Source organism: Aotus nancymaae, unplaced genomic scaffold, assembly GCF_030222135.1.
Source record: "Aotus nancymaae isolate 86718 unplaced genomic scaffold, 86718_ANA_hifiasm-v0.15.2.pri h1tg000030l, whole genome shotgun sequence".
Lineage (NCBI taxonomy): Eukaryota > Metazoa > Chordata > Mammalia > Primates > Aotidae > Aotus > Aotus nancymaae.
Genome location: NW_026988443.1, coordinates 6,955,073 through 6,962,093, shown reverse-complemented (window position 1 = coordinate 6,962,093; position 7,021 = coordinate 6,955,073). Strand labels below are relative to the sequence as shown.

The 7,021-nt window shown below is 46.6% G+C and overlaps 1 pseudogene; it reads left to right on the top strand.

The window, feature by feature from the left end:
• The first annotated feature begins 5,113 nt into the window (after window positions 1-5,113).
• On the top strand, window positions 5,114-6,584 carry LOC105714113 (keratin, type II cytoskeletal 8-like; annotated as a pseudogene).
• The last annotated feature ends 437 nt before the right edge of the window (window positions 6,585-7,021 follow it).

The window sequence follows — 7,021 nt, the reverse complement described above, 5'->3', positions numbered from 1 at the left end:
GATCATTATTCAGTAATTTTTACCACTGATGTAACTATTCTGGCTATGTCAAGGATTATTCCAAATTATCAGACCTTTCTTTTCTTTTTCAACCTGCATTTTAGAAAAACTATCAGGCATGCCCTAATAGTTCCAATATTTTGACATTTCCAACATACCAAAAAGAGACTGCAAGGAACCGAAAGAGTTTCAAGAAGCTTGAAAAAGCAAGCCTGACCCTCTGGGACAATTGTAGTGTCAAAAGTAGTCGATATTTATGCCTAGCAACCTTGACAATATCCTTTTAATTAAAATCAATGGAGAAATAAAACATGCATTAGAATGCACGTGGGATCACTCACCTCATGAGACAGAGAAGACGCCGATATTAAGCACAATGTGATTATGACAAGACACAGGATCTTCTGTTTGAGACATGGCTTCTGGTGTTTGCAATTGGATCTCTTCTTTCGATGGTTGTTTTCATTCAGTGTTTTTATTTGTATTTTTAGTTGTTTGTTTGTTTCTCATTTGGTGCAACTTTCTTGAGACACATATTTTAAAAACACACAAAACAACTTAGCTTGGTGTGGTGGCTCACTCCTGCAATCTCAGCACTTTGGAAGATCAAGGAGGGAAGGTTTCTTGAGCCCGGGAGTTCAAGACCAGCCTGGCGAACATGGTGAAATCCCGTGTTTACTAAAAATGCAAAAATTAGCTGGATGTGGTGGCAGGCACCTATAATACTGGCTACTCAAGAGGCTGAGTAGGAGAATTGCTTGAACCTGAGAGGCAGAGGTTTCAGTGAGCCAAGATAGCACCACTGCACTCCAGCCTGGGTGACAGAGTAAGACTCTGTCTCAAAAAAAAAAAAAGAAATTTGAAAAATTTGCTGGGTGTGATGGCATGAGCCTGTAGTCCCAGCTACTAGGAAGGCTAAGGTAGGATCACCTGAGCGTGTTGAGGCTACAGTGAGCTATGACTGTGCCAGTTTGGGTGACAGGGAAAGACCCTGTGTAAAAAAAAAATTTAAGTAGAAACTTCTCATAAAATCAGATAATATGTTTATCAGGTACAAACTATAACCTAAATTTGATGTGGCAATTGAAAAAACAAAAAGGAGACCACAGAGTTTAAGAGAAAACTAGCCATATGACCTTTACATCTTTGGGTCTCAGCTACCCTTCTATAGAATGAAGCGATTAGACTCAATTCTATGAGGTTCTTTCGGCTCCCTGTAAACATTCAATTAGAACAGTGATTTTTAAAATAAGAGCAACCACTGTTCATTGAACACTCCCCATGTATACTGCAAGAACTCTCTCACTCAATCTTTACTGCAAACCTATGAGATATGAGGTCCCATTATTGTTTCCATTTTATGCATGTGGAGACTGAAAGGTGAAGAGATGGAGTCGGTCTCCCATTCCACCAGCTGGTCAGTGGCCGAGTGTGAGTGCCTCCAAAGGCCATGCACAGCACCATTGTCTCACACCACCTCCCTGGAGTCTATGAAACGTAGAAGGGGCTTAGGTCCAGGAGATGCCCCTAGTTTCCCTCTCTAGACTTTGAAGGGTCTTCTAACTGTGCCTTCCAGCCAATAGATTTCTCTAGAGCTCACTCGGCTTGGGGAGGCTTCACTTAACCTCAGGCCACTTCCACTGGGGCAGAGTTTACCCAGCCTGAACCAGGACAACTCTTCTATACATTCAGATTTTGTTTCAAAGGCTCTCATGTAGTCAGGCTTAACAATGACAAGTTAAATTTCCCAAGAACAGAAGGCAATTTAACACTGTCCTCTCTGGCAGGGTGAGGCAGATTAACCATCAGATATCAGCACTTTATAAAATCCAAGCATCACAGAGGTATTTTTGTTTGTTTGCTTTTCTCATGTGGCTGGGCTCCTCTCAGATTGCAGAGAGCCGCCTCTCTGGAGCTTGCAGGACGACTGTCAGGTTGTTAAAAGCTTCCCTTCCTTATCTCACTTCCTAATCACCAAAGAGGGATTTGAGAGCCTTCAACATTGGCTTCTCCTCTTCAAGGATCTGCTAGTGCTGGCGTAATTAATGGAAAGGGTCCGGAGATGAGTTCCTTCAAAAATTATGGAATGTTCTAATCAGACGGGTAAGCAAAAAGCTTGACCTCTGGGTCAGAGGGTCACTCTCAAATAATACGACGGATTCAACTATCATTGTCATTTTATGTTACTCCAAAAGGGTGAGCAGAGGTTAAAGTAGGCCCTGAGGGACAAAGCTACGCCCATGTTTCTGCTATAAAAATGATCAGTTAAAGAACATTCTTCATGTATCCCCAAAGTTTTCAAAACCTGGCTCTGCCTGTAAGCAGTTCTTACCTTGCCAGTTCTCATTACTGGAAAACGTTTCACCAGTTCTTTCTTCCATGTGCCTTCCTGTCTCTCTGTTGCTGGGCCTTCTTCCCTGTCTCTATCAAACTCACTGCTTTCTGACCCTCTACCTAGTATTGACCTCCCCAATTCCCTCAAATTTTTCTTCACTTTTAAGTAATTATTTTAATGATAAAATATTTGAAATACATGTTTGTAAGTTTGGAAAGTTTCTCCTGTAGAGAAGATGGAGCAGATGAACATTTCCCAATTCTTTCCTAATTACAGCTAAAACATCCTTGGGCATTATATATGAAACCAACATACAAAGATTGTAAAATCTGAAGAGAAGGCAGATCAGCTAGAGACTTTAGGACTCACAGAATAACATGTGGCAAGTTCCCTGGACTTTCTCTTTGCCTCATATGCCCTAGATTGAAGCTGAAGAAGCCAGCACCCTGCAATGGTCAATGGATACAGATAAAAACAGCAATAATAACAACTTGCTCTTTCTAGCCAAGGTGATGGCAGCACACAATGGCTGTAGCAGGGAGGTGAGACTGGGGATGCACATTCCATGGAGGCGGTGGAAGCCTCACCCTTTCTGAGTTGGGGCAGGAGCTCCTAGGGTGCCACTGCAGCTGCCCAAACCACAGGCTGCAGACCCCAAACTGCAGCTGTAGCCACCCAAACTGCGGCTGGGAATCCAAGCTTCTCTGTGCTCTTGGGCAGAGCCAGAAGTATGCAGGATCTGCTCTCCTGGGTGTCCAACCCACAGCTGCAGACCTGGGCCTCCCACTCCACAGAGCATACAGGATCTGGGGACAAGTAGGAGCCCTGCCCTTTCCGAGTTTGTGGAGCAGAAGCTCCCGGAGTACTGCTGCAGCCCTCCAAGGTGCAGGGCCTGGGCATCTCTGCAGCCTGCACCCTCAGGACCCAGGAAGGACTTTCCCATCCTTGCAGGCTCAGGGGTGTCTGCTCCTGCTGCCTGGTGTCTCTTTTCCCTGTGCCAGCTCCAATCTTGGAGCAGGTTTGTCACTGAGTCCCAGGGACCATGAATGGCAGCAGGAGTCGGATACATTCCTAGGTGGAAAATGGTAGTTCAGGGTAAGGCTCCATCTTCAGGTCAGGGAGGGCCTAAAGGCTGGAGGCCCAACTGCCAGTCCACATACCAGAATTTTAGTACACATATAGGAGGTGTAGTGCCTCTTGTCACCTTCCTGTGGTCACCCATGGGTCAATCAGCATGCACTTCCTTCCCTCTGAGGTTCATAAAAGCCCAAGGCTCAGCCCAACCAGAGCAGAGGGCAGAGGATGGAGAGATGATAGGATGACCAGCTGCAGAGAGGAGCTATCCTCCCTGCTGAGAGTTTCAGAAACCTGCAGAATAGTTTGAATGATCAACCTGAAGAGAGGAGCTACCCTCCCCAGGGCCTCCTCTCTGCTGACAGCTGAATGCTTGACAGGACGACTTGACTACAGAGAGGAGCTACCCAATGCTAGTCTCCTCTGAGCTATTCTAACACTAAATAAAGCTCCTCTTCCTCATCACCCTTCACTTGTTTGTGTACTTCATTCTTCCTGAATGCAGGACAAGCACTTAGGCCAAGGTGCCCCCAGACACAGGGTTTTCTGGGTAGAAAATCGACCCTCAAAGATCCCATAACAAAAGGATCAGGAAGTGGGTAGTCAGAAAGAAAAACTTTTAAACAGTAACTGCTATACTGTAACCAAACACCACAGAAAACATGTTTATTTCATCTCATCCACACCAGCAAGTGTTAAGGGGGAGCTAAGATATCCAGCTGAAATGAAGTACCCCAATACTTTCATAGGCCTGGCATCAGAGAATATCAAGTAGAGCACCAGAACTTGCCTCCTCCACACCATCACAATGTCAGTGGAACCCATACAGAAAGCCTGTCTTTTCACCCCTATCTAGCAATAGTAAGGCACTTCACCCTCCTCCCTCTGGGATGGCATCAGAGGACCCTACTGGAGGGTCAGGAATTTCACCACTGCACAGCAGTAACAAGCCCAATCTGCTCCACTCTGATGTTGGTGGAGACCATGTGGGAAGCAGTAATGAGGCATTCCTACCCTTCCAGCCACTGAGGTATCAATGAAGGTCTAGTGGGAAGCTGGAACTCACACTCTCACCCAGAAGCAACTAAGATTCATACACACACATGCACTCAGAGGTCAGCGGAGGCAAGTAGAGAACCTGGACTTCAACCCTCAGCTGGCAATAGCAAGGTGGCATCCTCCCTTCTCCTGCAGAGCAGTGGCAGGGGAAACTGAGCATAACAGAAGGTCTAAATGAGATCCAAAGTCTTATAGCATAATACAAAAAATGTCTGGGTTTTAATAAAAAATGATTCATCAAAGAGAGCAGGGTGATCTCAAATTGAATGAAAAGGGCAATGAATATATGCAAATGCCAAGATGACAAAAAATTATCTGACAAATATATTTTAAAGACGGCATGATAAAAATGTTTTAACAAACAATTACAAACATGCTTTAAGCAAATAAAATAGAAAAATATAAGCAAATAACTAACCTCAGCAAAGAAACAGAAGATACAAAGAAGAACCAATTGAAAATTTTAACACTGAAAAATATGGTAATCAAAATAATAAACTTCATAGACGGGGTCAATAGCAGAATGGAGGGAACAGAGCAACCACTAAAATGCTATTAAAAATAGACTCTAGAAGAAGCAGCTTCTCCGCTCCTTCTGGAATCTCTGCCTGGTTCAGCCCACCTGCCTCCACTCCTGCCTCCACTATGTCCATCAGGGTGACCCAGAAGTCCTGCAAGGTGTCCGCCTCTGGCCCCTGGGCCTTCAGCAGCCACTCCTACATGAGTGGTCCCAGTGCCTGCATCAGCTCCTCACGTTTCTTCTGAGTGGGCAGCAGCAGTTTCCGAGGTGGCCTGGGTGCAGGCTATGCTGGGGCCAGTGGTATGGGCATGGGCATGGTCATGGGAGGTATCACTGCCGTCATGGCCAGCCAGAGCCTGCTGAGCCCCCTTAACCTGAAAGTGGACCCCAACATCCAGGCCATGCGTACCCAGGAGAAGAAGCAGATCAAGACCCTCAGCAACAAGTTTACCTCCTTCATTGACAAGGTGCAGTTCCTGGAGCAGCAGAACAAGATGCTGGAGACCAAGTGGAGCCTCCTGCAGCAGCAGAAGACAGCTCGGAACAACATGGACAACATAAATGAGAGCTACATCAACAACCTTAGATGGCAGCTGGAGACTCTGGGCCAGGAGAAGCTAAAGCTGGAGGCGGAGCTTGGCAACATGCAGGGGCTGGTGGAAGACGTCAAGAACAAGTATGAGGATGAGATCGATAAGTGTACAGAGATGGAGAATGAATTTGTCCTCATCAAGAAGGATGTGGATGAAGTTTACATGAACAAGGTGGAGCTGGAGTTTCGCCTGGAAGGGCTGACTGTCGAGATCCACTTCCTCAGGCAGCTGTATGAGGACAAGACCTGGGAGCTGCAGTCCCCGATCTCAGACACATCTGTGGTGCTGTCCATGGATAACAGCCGCTCCCAGGACATGGACAGCATCATTGCTGAGGTCAAGGCACAGTATGAGGAGACTACCAACGACAGCTGGGCTGAGGTGGAGAGCATATACCAGATCAAGTGTGAGGAGCTGCAGACGCAGGCTGGGAAGCATGGGGATGACCTGCAGGTACAAAGACTGAGATCTCTGAGATGAACTGAAACATCAGCCGGCTCCAGGCTGACATTGAGGGCCTCAAAGGCCAAAGGACTTCCTTGGAGGCTGCCATCATGAGCAGAGTGGGGAGCTGGCCATTAAGGATGCTCATACGAAGCAGGAGGAACTGGAGGCCACCCAGTAGCAAGCCAAGCAGGACATGGCATGGCAGCTACATGAGTACCAGGAGCTGATGAACATCAAGCTGGTCCTGGACATTGAGATTGCCACCTACCACAAGTTACTGGAGGGCGAGGAGAGCCGGCTGGACTGTGGGATGCAGAACATGAGTATCCATACAAAGACCACCAGCGGCTATGCAGGTGGTCTGAGCTTGGCCTGTGGGGGCCTCACAAGCTCCAGCCTCAGCTGTAGCCTGGGCTCCATCTTTGGCTCTGGCACAGGCTCCAGCTCCTTCAGCAGCACCAGCACCACCAAGGCCACCAAGGCAGTCGTTGTAAAGAAGATTGAGACCCGTGATGGGAGGCCGGTGTCTGAGTTCTCTGATGTCCTGCCCAAGTGAACAGCTGTGGCAGCCCCTCCCAGCCTGCCCCTCCTGAGGCTGCCTGGAGGGAGGCCCTTGTGCAAGGGAGCACAGAGAACAGGAGACCTACCTGAGGCTCAATCCTAGCCCTCAGCCTACCCACAGGGAGTTTACTGCCTGAGGACTCCATTTGCCCATGCTTCCAGCTGCAAAACAATTCAGCTAGCTCTGCCAAAAAAAAAAAAAAAGACTCTAAAATGTTACAGATAAAATGGAATTCTAAATGAAATGTTCAAGTAACCCATAAGAACACAGGAAAAGTAAAACACAGGAAAGAAACAGAATAAACAGAAAACAAAAAATAGAATTTTTATTTTTGAAGAGTCTGCATATCAATAGTTACACTAATTGTAAATGGTCTAAGTATGCCAATTAAGAGACAGAGATTGGCAAGGTACATTGTAAAACATGGCCAA